At 34.7% G+C, this 13,775-nt stretch overlaps 1 protein-coding gene across 10 annotated transcripts in view; it reads left to right on the top strand.

Moving 5' to 3' along the window:
* The window catches only part of tjp1b (tight junction protein 1b), a 182,188-nt gene that overhangs the window by 89,505 nt on the left and 78,908 nt on the right, over positions 1-13,775 (top strand). The gene's annotated exons all lie outside the window — the stretch shown is intronic.

Here is a 13,775-nt window from a genome sequence, read left to right as displayed (position 1 = left end):
TTATTGAAGAGTTTTGTATTTTGTTATTCACGTGTTTTCAAGCGTTTTCTATTTATTTACGGTTGTGCATTGCATTATGGGACCTTATCTCTGCTCTGACTTTTGATTTTGAAAATTCAATTTTACAGTTTAACAAAGTGACTTTAATTGACATTTATAGTTATATAATAATATAATGTATAATAAATAATATATCGTCTGTAAAATGGCAGAAAATGTATTGGCAGTTTATTACAAGGCTTTTGTATATATAATATATGTAATATACAACACCAACCCACACAATATATCACTTTAAACTATTACAAATGTTAATGAAAATCACCTTTTTTAACCTTTCAAGGTTAAAAGTTGTTAGAAGAAAGATCAAGATCCCATAATGCAGTTCAAAATTAATCACAAAATATTGAAAACTGCAAATTTACAGTGTAGTAAAGACGTAAAATGACAAATTTTGAAAAGTGCTTGAAAAGGCACCTGGAAAGTGCTGGAAAAGGGCTTGAATTTGACTTTGGAACAGATCTAAGGATCCTGATAAAAGTCCTCTCCATACTGAAGCAACAAAGCCAGAAACTTGTGTTGTTCACCCTCATGTCTCTCATTCTGAAACTAACTTGTGTAACCAAGTGAGCCCTAATGACGTACATCACAACACCGGGTTACACTTTTAAGTCTGTCTGATTTGCATAAGGGTGTGTTCTGTAGTAATGCGTGCGTGTGTGTAAAACTGGCATCTTCTCCAGTTTGTTGACGGGATGAGGGTTCAAAGGTTATCGGTGACAGCAGGGTTAATGAGGCTTTGGCTTCCTGCAGTCTGGTGTAGTATTTCACACCTCTCTATCAGCTGGAAGTGAGCCACATGCTGTAATGTAAATAGTGACGTGGTGAGAGTGCAGAGGTACGCCTCATACCTGACATACCTGATTTCAGCGACTCACCGCTATCAGACTGGTTTCGGGAAAACAAGTTATTCTCGGCAGTAATGCGGCCCGAGGCTGTTCAATGTTTTTTTTTTTTTTGGTAGAATTTTATTGACTTATTTAGGGAGCGTGATAGAGACTTTCATTTACTGTTTGCCGTGTTTGGGTTTTTCCCATAGAAGCTTTTAAGAAATTAATATTTTATATTTTTGTCTTTTTAAATTGTAACATTTCATAATATTTTCTTTCCGTAAATTATTTGATTTGTATTTATAACGTTTTATTTATTCTCTAATTACAATTTTGGTGAACAAGACACTACTTATAAAATATATTTATATTGTTTTAAATATTTTTGAATTATTTTAATTTAAAATTAGTTTTTTAATGTAATATTTAAAACATTTTTGAAATATTGCAGATTTTTTCAGCACATTTTACTTGTTTTATATCGTTTTAAACTTATGTGCACCAACAGTTAATCAAACAATGCACTGTGGTGTGTTTATGGATGGAAAATAATGTAGATAGATTTCTTCAAAAACACTAATAATACCTATGCTTACTTTAATCTGTTCCAAATATCATAATTAATATTGATTCTTCAAACTTGATTGTTGCGACGTTCAAAAGGATTAATATTATTAGTTTATTTTTAAGGTTTGATATATTTTCTGCATATTGAATAGAAATTTAACCTTCATAATGCATTAGGTTCTAGAAAAGATACGTTAGCAAGGGAGTAATGTTTTACAAATGCTTTTAATACCTTTTTTTAATCATAATATAATATGCAGTGGGGAAAATACGTATTTTTTTTCAATCAAGGTTTTTCTAAAGGTGCTGTTGACTTGAAATTTTCACCTGATGTTGGTAACAGCTAAAGAAAACTAAACTTATTAGATTACAATTGAAGATATGTGTAATAAAATAAAGTGAATCGGGGAAAAAGTATTGAACACATGATGAAAGGGAGGTGTAGAAAGGCAGTGAAAGCCCAGACAGCAGTTCTTCAGCAACCATCGTCAGTGTAAATGAATCATAGCTTCTTCAGTCCAACATCTACATTAGGAGGATGATGAAAATGAAACCAGGGTGGACATTTCAGCAAGACAATGATCCAAAACACAGCCAAGGAAACTCTCAAATACTTTCAGAGAAAGAAAATCAAGCCTTAGAATGGCCCAGCCAATCACCTGACTTGAATCCGATAGAAAATACGCAATAAAGATCCGATTTGATAGACGAGACCCACAAAACCATCAAGATTTTAACACTCTGCTGAACTCTGTGAAAATATCACTGCTAAGCAATGCATGTTACTTCATTCTCCATTTGAGAGGCGTCTTTAAGCTGCCATCACTAGAAAAGCCTTTTATATAAAGTATTAAATGCGTTTCAGCAGTTCAGCACTTTTCTCCTTGTGCCATTCCATTGTTATTACACAGAACTCATTTTCAGATTTGTTTTGTTTTATTTGTATGTTTGAGTTTTTACCAAAATCTGGGTTAATTCCACGTCAACAGCTTCTTTAGAGATATTATTCCCAGGAAAAAACATGACGTGGTCAATACTTATTTTATTGTTATAAACAAAATAGTATAGGATTTGGGACCTGAATATGCACGGAGAACCATTTAGAGCTGGGGTGGGCAAACTCGGTCCTGGAGGGCTGTTGTCCTGCTCAGTTTAGCTCCAACTCTAATCAAACACACCTGCATATAGATATTTAGTGATCTTGAAGACACTGATTAGCAGTTTAATTAGTGTTGGAACTAAACTGTGATTGCCCACCCCTGTTTTAGAGCTATGTTGAAAATTATCTTTCAAGTTGCATTTACAAAGTGACAAAAAAAATGTAGCGTTGAAGCCTTTTAATAATCTGTGCGGTCACTGCTTTCGTAAAATCTTGTCTGCTTGCGGACGCATGAACGGACTGGATTTCATTTGGCCAATTTAAATCTGCCTCTGTCAATTTTGGATGCGGCATCCCGAGACTCGCGCCTATTTATACGACTCGAGCACAAGCACAATTATTGCGCTTCCCCAAACGAGGCCATTTTTGTACTCTGGGATTCATTAAAATAGCGTTTTGGCTGTAATCAGTCCACATGATGTGTGCTCATGACGTATTTGTGAATGCGTGCGTTCATTACAACCTGTCTGATGTTTGTTAATGCTCTGTGTGATTTCCGTATCTCTCTCAAACTGACCCTGCTGCTTTTGTCCACCGTGGGAGAAAGTGTGTGTTTGTTGGGGGCCGAGTCTTTGTGCCGGGACGCCTGTTATCTTTCTCTGTGGGCTTCATGGTCATCTCTGATAACTCCCAGCATGCTCTGCTGTGAGTGGAATGGGTTTCAGTAAGCTGGATTTAAATAGTCACCGTCTCCTCTGATAGCTATTGATAAGCTGAAGGGATGCTTTTCTGTGGATACTCTTTGTTATTAAACCTTTCTATCTGTTTGTTTTTCTTTTGATTAATTAGTTTAAGTGCATAATTAGTTTTAAATGATTATTTATTTAATCATTATTAAGTTATAAATATGCTCCATTGTCCATTTATCAGGCACCTGCTATGATTTTTTGATTTATTTGTTTTTGTTTTAGTTATTTTGTCACAAAACTTGGTTAAATAAGATTAGGGTTGGGTCGATTGATGATGCCATTGTCCATCACCGATGGCTGATAGACATCACGATGATGAGCCGGCATCGCAATCCTCCGCCTTGCCCCAATTTCAGCAGCAACCCGCTTGCAAAAAATAAACACTTAGGCCCCATTTACACTGATACGTCTTAGTTTTAAAATGGCATTTTGGAATGAAAACGATCCACGTCCACGCTGGAGTTTCATCTAGCATTTCTTAACAGCCCTCCGTCCACACTATACCGCTGAAAACGCACATCATGTGACCACACACACACAAACACTTACTCTGTCATGCGCTGCAGCGCATGTGCGTCTGAGCTCCAGGCAGTCAGCGGATGCTTTGAGCACAAAACCCCAGAGAGCAGTGCACGTCGGACAGTATATCAGGGATGTACCGCACAGAGGAAAAATCAGATGCTCAAGACAAATTTTTAAATATAATTGTAGCAAAAATATGACAAATATCCGTGATAGAACAATTACAGTGGAGCATTAATTAAATCCTTAATTTACACTGAACAGAACAATTCATCCTCCACACGAAGAATGAAATTAAAAGAATAAAATTATACATTTCTCATACAATATATATTTCTCTTGGAAAAAATGTCTTCTTGAAATGAATTTCGTTTGGTATAAATCGTTTCTTATTTGATGTATTATTTGATGGTCAGTTATCTACAAAATAAACAAGAAGTGCTTCAATATGAGGACAAGATTATGCGCCAAGACCAAGATTATGCGCCAAGATTGTGGCAATATGTAAATCGAAATGTTCTTTTTATTAAACATTTATTTCTGAAATGTTACCAAAGTGGTTTGTTTAACTGAAATGTTCAGTTCTTGATATAACATGTATATTTCATGTAGTGGAAGACAGTAATTGTAATGCAGCATCATAATGAACAAATATGCGCTAGTCAATTGCTTAATAGGGAGTTCAAAATGATCACATCCATAACGCAAAATTATGGTTGTTTAGAGCAAAGATCTGAGGTGAATTGTCCATCATAATTAGCATGGACATATTTTGGCTTACTAAAGGATAAATATTTTATTTGTGATAATATTTGTTACACTTTTTCATTAAATCGTTACAGTTTTGACACGTGACTGAAGCTTCGTGATGTCTTAAATATGTAGCTCATGAATTAAAAAGGCAGTGATATTATGAAAAAGAAAGGGTAATTATTTATACTACAGACCCCAATCCTTCTGCAGAATGCTTACCGTTAAAATAAAACAAGGAAAGGGTGAGTCTTTAACCCCTTTTTGAAAGCACGAAATGTGGTCGGATAAAAATGAAATTTACCATTAGCACAATCCTCATATTTCATGGATAAACAAAGCAATTTCGTTAAAAAAACAACAATAGCACATCATAACAATAAAATCTAGACCTTAATGAGCAAATTTAAATTGGTTTTATTATTTTGGTCAAAAGTTTATTTTTTCATGATAAGGTTGACATTTTCATGGAATTGCTCACTTTTTTTATTTTTTATTATTATTCTTGTTTGTAATTTGTTTATAGTTTTTTTATATACATGATTCACACGCTAACAAAATCTGATACAAAAGCCATCTGGTGAAAATGTATTCCTGTTGCAATATATATATATATCTCGCAATGTAAGATTTTTTTAAATGTTATACAGCCCTAATATATACAGTTCTGGCTTGTTGATCTCAGCTAGAATATCAGTTCTGGAATTGGTCACAGAAATAAAATACTGTTCGATATAAGCCCTTATAAATCAATTTACAATATTGCAAATGACAATGAAAAGGCATGCTTCTACAGCATTTGTTATCATATACCGTTACACTCTACCTTTATTAATAAATTATTAAAGCAAAAAACTGTCAATTACTATTAATGCTTTGTTAACATGACAACAATGAACAACTTTATACTGTTTATTACCAAACTTCAAACACGGGTAAATAAATGCTGAACAATTTAGATTTTAAATGCTTATTAAATATATTGACCATAGTTAGCATGATAACTAATGCTTTAATGTTTAATATAAAGTAGCTTGTAGTACCTTTAGTTGCTTTGTGAATCTGTAAAGACCTGCTCTCTCGTATCTGCTCTTGAATTGAAACATGCTTTTTCATTAAGAGTGATCTAAAGTTAGCCGTGTGGCAGCAGAATGACTGGAAGTGAGTGATCCTGATGTGATCCTTCAGGCACAAGTGTGACGTTGCTGGTGGTCTGGTCTTCATCAGAGGTTTCCTCGTCCTTTCTCTGATACCAGCTGTTAACCCAAAATAACCACAGAAAACCTCCAGCACACTTCAGGTGCATCCATCTTAAAGAGACAGAACTCAAAAAAAAGGTCTTAACTAGACGTGGGACAATAACCATTTTCAAGGTGTACCGCTGTTTGGAAAAGTCAGGGTTTTAAAACTGCCAAATTTTTCTGCTTTACCGTTCCTGCTGTGTATATATATATGATTTTTCTTAACTTTTTTTGTTTGTTTGTTTTTGTTTTTTTTTAGACCAGCAGAAAATACTCAAAGATGCCATTTTAAATTGTAAATAAATCTGTGTTTTTGAAACTAATGCAGACAGCAGAAATCAATGATTCATTTGAATAATTTAGCCTGACATGTTTACTGTGCCAAAATATTTTATAAAGGATATAAAAGTCTGTGTGAACCGAAAGTTGAATTTATTTTAGTATGTTGATGAAACTGAATATTGAGTAGGGGGCGGGGCTTTCTTTTTGCGCATCATTCCCTCATAAGTAATGGTTAGTGGGGTGTGGTTAAGTATATAGGTTGTTTTCACATGACGTCATTAATGAGGTGCAAAATTCAGATGGAGGGCAGGAAGCGGTTCTTCTACATGGGAATCGCTGTCAGAACATCAAAATGTTTCTGTTTAATGTTGTTTTTAGAATTGTTTAAATCAGCCAAAATAAGAAAAGCCGAACGGCTTTTACAGACTTCTAAAAGTTTTAGCTGATAAAGGGGGTGAAAGTTCAAGGAACTAGCTGAAAAACGGAAGAAAATGTGGCATGTAATAAACATTTATTCAATGCATTCATGTGTACAAACTTATTTTGAAAACGAAAATTCGTTTTACAGTACCGATAAAGATTATATACAGGCCTAGCTATGTGTATAAATATGTTCATGTGTTATATAAATCTCAGATACAAACACCACCACACTTCAAACTCCAGGAGAATATAAGTAACTTACTCTGCCACGCAATCGCTGCAATGAAATCTACGTCTTGTTTTGCAATAATCCAAGTCTTTACTGGCGTTTCGGCAATATAAACAATCATTTATCGTCTATTTATCGAGTATCTAATGAATAAGAAATAGAAATAGTATGCAACAAACAATGAAAAACTACTATCAATTTAGTAGGTTTGAGTATCTAATAAATAATACTAGTGTATAATGGTTAAGTACTAGTAAATAGAACTGTTCTCTAAGAAATGCATACTAGTTCCTACTGAATAACTATAGTAGTTCCAACAGGAAGACATACTAGTCGATTTTCTCAGTGACAGACACTTGGTTAATGTATTTACTAACACAAAGCATTTAATACTGTATTTTTTATTATATTATCATTGATTATTCATCTATGTTAATGAAGATGAAGATCTTAGTTTAACTCGCAGTGCATTAAATAAGTTAACAAGCATAAATGTGGATATTAATAATGCATTCATGTTAAACTATGATCATAAATGCAGTACAAGTGTGGTTCATTTTAGTTCAGGTTACTAATGAATTAATAACTAATTTAAAACATGACCTTAGTATCTAATGTATAGGCACTAGTGTTTAATGACACCCTCTTGTCTATTTACATTCCCACAGAGTGTAGAAATCCACACACATGCAGGTTTTCTTATGTGAATGTCACTTGCAGAGGTCATTGAATGGAAATGAACTACAGCATCCATCCATCCATACAGTGTCCCCTCTCTGAAACCTGAGTCCTAATCATTACCTATGGGCTCTTTATAATACTGTAGAGTCAGCAGCCTTCAGCTATTTATAGCCTTTTCGATACAGTGGAGACGCTTCACTGGTGTCACGTTTTCTCCCCTTTTTCACCCCTAAAGAAGACCTTCAGCGGATACAGAAGATATCCGTCTTGCCTGCTTCTTGGGGATTGGTTCATATTGATGGCGCCTGTTTTTTGGACAGTAGTTGGGTTTGTCAGAAAATGTTTTCTGTTTTCTGATTTTTTTTATTTTCATGCAGATGTGAAATGAAATATGCAGTATTGCAGTTTGTCAACGATCAATTTCTGATCAAGAAGTGACACCACCACTTTAAAATTTAATGCTTAATATATTTAGTGTAATGGAGGCCATGGTTTTTAGCCTCCTTGAAAGATCAACCGACTCTCATACAAAAAAATCGCCGGTTCAATCCCAGCTCAGAACGGGTTGGGTTCAGTAGGACAGGTAAGTTACACGTAGGGGCTCGTCCTGGATGGTAGTGAGATTTAGGGGGGTAAGTGTAACGGACACCAGCTAGAGAAGGGCTGTGCAGGTAAATCTTACCCCTCTGAAGCTAGGGGCATGGTCTTTTGATTTCTTGTTAGAGCAACCGACTCCCATACAAAGAATCGCCGGTTCGATCCCAGCTCAGACCAGGTTGGGTGCAGTAGGAACGGTGAGTTACACGTGGGGGCTCGTCTGGTATGGTGGTGAGGTTAAGGGGGGTAAGTATAGGTGAAACCAGCTAGAGAGGAGCTGTGCAGGTAAACCTTACTTTGACCTCTAAAGGTGTTCTAGTGACAGAATCTAGAGGCCATAGTCTTTTGATTCCTTGTTAGAGCAACCGACTCCCATACAAAGAATTGCCGGTTCAGTCCCAGCTTCAGACCGGGTTTGGTGCAGTAGGACCAGTGGGTTACAATAGTATAAAGTTAAACTGTTATAATTCACAACAAATGCAGGTAAATAAAGTATTTATACAATTTATTTAAATTTATACCTTGCACTGCACTATCCATCCTCCTAGGCAGTTTTTAAAATGTTTATTTTGTATTTATTTAGCAATGTTTAGATTTTTTTGGCGTGACCAACTTGAAAATGTAGAGAAATTTTTCGCTGTCGCAGGAAATTCTAAATTACATGGTTTTACACCAAAATGACCCAAAAAGTTTCTAGAACAATATTAAGATTCTCCAGTGACTCTGTGGTTTTTACTAGGGCAGCACAGTATATCGTTTCAGCATCATTATCGTTGTGTGATCATTCGCAATAATCACATCGTGATTTATATGTCAAGTCTGGATTTAAATGACAATACATAATTTCATTTCACAAGTGTTTTTTGAGGCATGTGACCGTGTGAGGGTTTTAAAAACATTCAGGCATAAGAAACTGCACCATGTGTAACTGACAAATTAATAACGTTTCATTTTTTTCGAATTGTTTATAAAAAAAAAGACTTTGCAGTATTATTTTACATTTGATTATTCAATTACTGTATATTTGAATACAGTTTGACTCATTAGAAACAATAAAACAGTGTTTATCTAATTAGTGAAGTTTTCTTGTGCTTGTAGTGTTTCTTATTTTTTTATGACTCTCCTAAAGAATCATCCCAACCAATCTAAAATTATACACATCTAGTGAAATTACATCGCAATAATTAACAGAATAAAAAGAAATCACAATGTTAGATTTTTCCAATATCGTGCAGCCCTAATTTTTACAAGAGATTACATAAGAAAAAGTAAACATTTATTTATTTATTTATTTATTTATTTATTATTTATTTATTTATTTTTCTTTTTTCTTGTTATAATTAATAGCTGTAATCTGCCTGACTATATTCAGTTATTTAAATAAATCTTCTCAGGACAGTGTAGATGTTTTTCTGCATATCTCCTCCTCCATTTGTCTAATGTAGACATGTTTGTCACAATGCTGCCCAATGGCTTTCAAAACGAGGTGCAGCGAGCTGGCAGTATGGAGAAAGCTGACTAAACTCTGCTTATGTTTGCCAGGGTGTCTAGTCAAATTGCCGGTCTGAGGAAGATTGTATTTCTGCCGTGACCTCACTGTACGTTGCAAGCAACACCGTGTGGTCAAGTGAAAATTAAAGCCAAAAATTGTAACAATTAAAAATAACCAGCATAAACCTGGCACCTATGATGAAAATCATCTTTTAGAAGCTGTTTAGACAGGACTCTGTGTAGATAAAGTATGTCCACAGTCATATTGGGGTAATATAAAGACAATCAGTCTTTTTTTTTTTTATTTCCTGACATTAAAATAGGATCCAAATCCCTCCCATTTTGAGGCCCACCGCAACATGATGTAGTAGTGCGGTTTCCCCTCCCACCGAATTGATTGACAGCCACATATTAACATGTCTCCGTAGTAACGCGTATAATTATATCAAGAAGACAGGACATGCGCAAAGCAACTGGGATTAAAGGATCTGTTGAGCTCTCTGTGATCATATGTGATCAAGAATGAGTTTTACAAGTTTAAAACGTTTTAAAAATGATGTAAGGAATTACAGCGAATTTTTATTTTATTTATTATAAAAAAAAATTTTTTTTGCCGTCTTTATCACCACAGCTGCTTGTCAGTACAATTATAAAAGAAGAGGCTTCAGTCCCAGTTTGTAGACATTAAATCAGGTTTATTTTGTACATTAACATGACGGATATCCATACAGCAGTGGATAATAACGTGTATCCTGTCATATTTACATGCAAAAACAATGCAAAGTTATACGTGCGTGTGTGTGAACTTTGCAGCAACATGGTGTGTGACTCATCGTTGCAGAAAAGCTTGAACTAACTTCACAACAAATACATCAAGTAATCATTGGGAAAGTTCTTACTGTAGTATTTCTCACAAACGTTACGTGAGATCTGCTTTCCTCATGTCTGTCACTGTGCTGTTTATCAGATGCAGCCGGAGATTGAGGTGGCACGCTTAATAGGCGTTGTGGAAACAGTTGGCGGGGAGAACTATCATCAAAGGCACAGGCAACAAAAACAGCTACGGAAATCCCAATATTCTGAAAGCTATAATAAATAATCTGATGGGTGTTTTGAGCTGAAACTTTACAGACACATTCTGGAGACACAAAAGACTTGCGTTAAATCTTGAAAAAGGGATAAAATAGGTGCCCTTTAAAGCCAATGCACAAGTTAAGTGCTGACATAACCAGTGTTCTTCAAGTACAAAACTAGCTACACTTGTTTCAGCAGAAAGACCTGTTTATTCAGCAGCTGCCTCTATGAACACCTCGTATTCTGTGTTTAAAGCGCAGTAAACGGGTTTAGTGTGTCACGCTGTCAGCATAAGATGTGTCCGATTATAAATGAAGTCTGGTCAGTAAACTATTGTTTTGCTGCCACTATTGCTAATACTGTGTTTTAACGTTACTGAAGGAGCAGGGAAAGGAAAATGTGCAAGGAATTTTGCCGTCACGTCGGGCCTGTGCATTCCAGCCTGTCAAGAGGAACCGCACATGCATTTCCAACATTTTTTTTTAAGGAGTTTGGAGTCAGGCGTTTACGTGTTGGGGATCAAGTTAAATGGAGGAGGCTTAGGTGCCACTAAGGCATGCAACTGCTTTATAATTACTTCAGACATGACTTATCTGGTCATAAATTAGTGTTACTGTGTTGAGTCTCAGGATTTACATGCCATTCGAAAATCAGACCACTTCCTAAAGACTTACTTGCTCAATTTCAAATTCCAGTTTTATTTGTCACACACACATGCAGACACAGTACGATCAGCAGTGAAATGATTATACAATTACTCGTGACATTAAAAAAGCTCAAATAAAATGAATAAGAATCTAAATTATGGGATATAATAAGAAGTAAAAATACAGTACATTTTATAAGTTATAGCTATAGAAAATAAGACCACATAAGGGCTGGGCGATTAATCGCAATCAAATCAATTTGAATTGTTGCGATTTAACGCAGCAAGAGGCTGCGGTAGTAAATATATATGTGTTATTTAATTTCCCCTGCCCAGAGCAAATGCATTACTGCCATCTGTGTGTGATAGTCTTACTAGCCAATTGAGTAAGCACACTTTCGTTCTGCCCAATACAAATTCCACAACCGAACTATGCGAGACACTCACAATAAATAAAACAAACAACAGCAAAGCGCGGACGAGTGGGATAATGGTGTCTGCAGCTTCAGAAGCATTAATAAATTAATTTATATCAGAGGAAAAACAGAACATAGGTAATATGGGAATATTTTGGTTTCAAAGTCACAGACACTGAACAAACAGAGGTAATTTGTAAAAGCTGTGGTAGAATTGTTGCCACAGCACAAGGAAATACAACAACCAGCACCTAAAAAAGCACCATTGGCGGCTATATGAGGAGTGTCTTGCTAAAAAGTCTACTGAAAGTATTGCCAGTGGCACTCAATCTAGTAGCAAGCAACAACAAAGTACAATTTCAGAGTTGTTTCAGCCATGTTAGTTTGGTTTTTTTGGTTCTATAATAAGCTACACTATCTCCCTAACTTCAGTTCAACTTGTTTACAGAACGGTCATTTTATTTGTGTTTACTGTTTGCTCTATAGTAAAATGAGTGTTTCATTTCTGAATATTTAAAACCAATTTGAATAAATGTTTAAGTATGTCAATATCTTTTCAGTTCCTTTTTTTTTAAACTAGCACTCACTGCATTTTAGCAGTAAGAAGCTACGATACAGAATATTGAGCTGAAGCTTGACCTTAAAACTAAATCCCAAATCAAATTGAAATCGCAATATCTGTCAAAAAAATCTCAATTAGATATTTCCCCAAATCGCACCGCCCTAGACCACATATAAAATACTTGAAACTTTTAGATATGGAAGATTCTCTGGAAGATTGTTTAAGAAATTTTTGTTGGTAAAGTAGACTCTTCCAAATTATTATTGTTATTTATTCCTTTAAGAATCAAAATAAATGAAATATTCCAAATATAGCAAAGATAAATAGCGGGGAAAACTGCATGACCCAATTTTGTGCATTTCTTTATTCAATTATTGAAGTTTTTGGACCACCTTATGGCTATGTAATAGCCTAAAGCATTTAGATTTTAAAAATAGCTACATTGTGCAGTGCGCACCAGATTGACTAATTTAAATTTGAGTAATCGTAAATGGCCTTTGTTTTGGATTCTGTTTCTGATCATCACACCAGAAAGCTTCGCCCGTAGTGAACGTCCATTGTTTTTCTATTGACTTCTATTGTGAGGGGCAATAATTAGATGGGCCAATTGTTACTTTCGTGTCATCCAAATTGTTTGTTTAAACATGTTTTAAATGGTCAGGAAAGGGTTTAACCCCTTTAGTGTTCCCGCAAAATTAGCTTAAATGCCTAAAAAAAAGGAAAGGTGAAAGACCTTAACAGGATCTTAATCTCAGAATCACTGTAAATGTTATTGGTCTTGAGTAATTAAACTTAAGACACACACACACAAAAAATAAAAATATCTGCCTAAAATTTTTAGCTTATTTAATGTGGTTTCATGTTGAACAATTTTTTTTAAATCAGTGTCCACTAGAAAAATGTTCCAAAGATGAAGACCGTTAAAGACAAGTTATCCAGTTAATTTTGATATTTGCGCTAAAATGATCACAGCCAAAAGGAAATGCAGGTTTTTTTTGTACTTTGCATATAATCCCACTTGAATAGCTAGCACATCAGTTGCTACCTGTTTTTTATGGTCATAATATAGCAGCATTATTGTTTATGGTTTCTGTTAACTAAAAACCACTTCTTTGTAAATGCATATGTGTATTTCTTATTTATACAGTAAAACCATCAGTAATGCACATATTGCGCTTAAATCATTTATATGTATTTTCAGAATGTTTAATCTGTTAGTTTACTTTATTTCCCACTTATTTAAATGTCATTTGTGTTCTCTTGTGTTTATGTATACATGTACACTGAAAAAAATTATTTAAAGATGGATGATTCCTTGGATTTACTAAAAAATTTTTACGTTAAGAGCTTGTAAACAATTTATTTGAGCTGAATTAACAAATTAAGTTGAACATTATTAAATGTAATTTGTTTAAATTCCACACAAATAAATAGTTTGCAACAGTTTTGCATGCAACACTTTTATCAGTGTATTCTGAGCTCCCGTAAACCACAAAAAAATCCCTTGTGTGTTCACATACTTGGTGAATAAAGCTCATTCAGACTCAGATTTTGAT

This window comes from Danio aesculapii, chromosome 25 (genome assembly GCF_903798145.1).
Source record: "Danio aesculapii chromosome 25, fDanAes4.1, whole genome shotgun sequence".
In the NCBI taxonomy this organism is placed as follows: Eukaryota; Metazoa; Chordata; class Actinopteri; order Cypriniformes; family Danionidae; genus Danio; species Danio aesculapii.
Note: the sequence above shows the minus strand (reverse complement) of the source record. Positions and strands in the feature narration are given on the sequence as shown.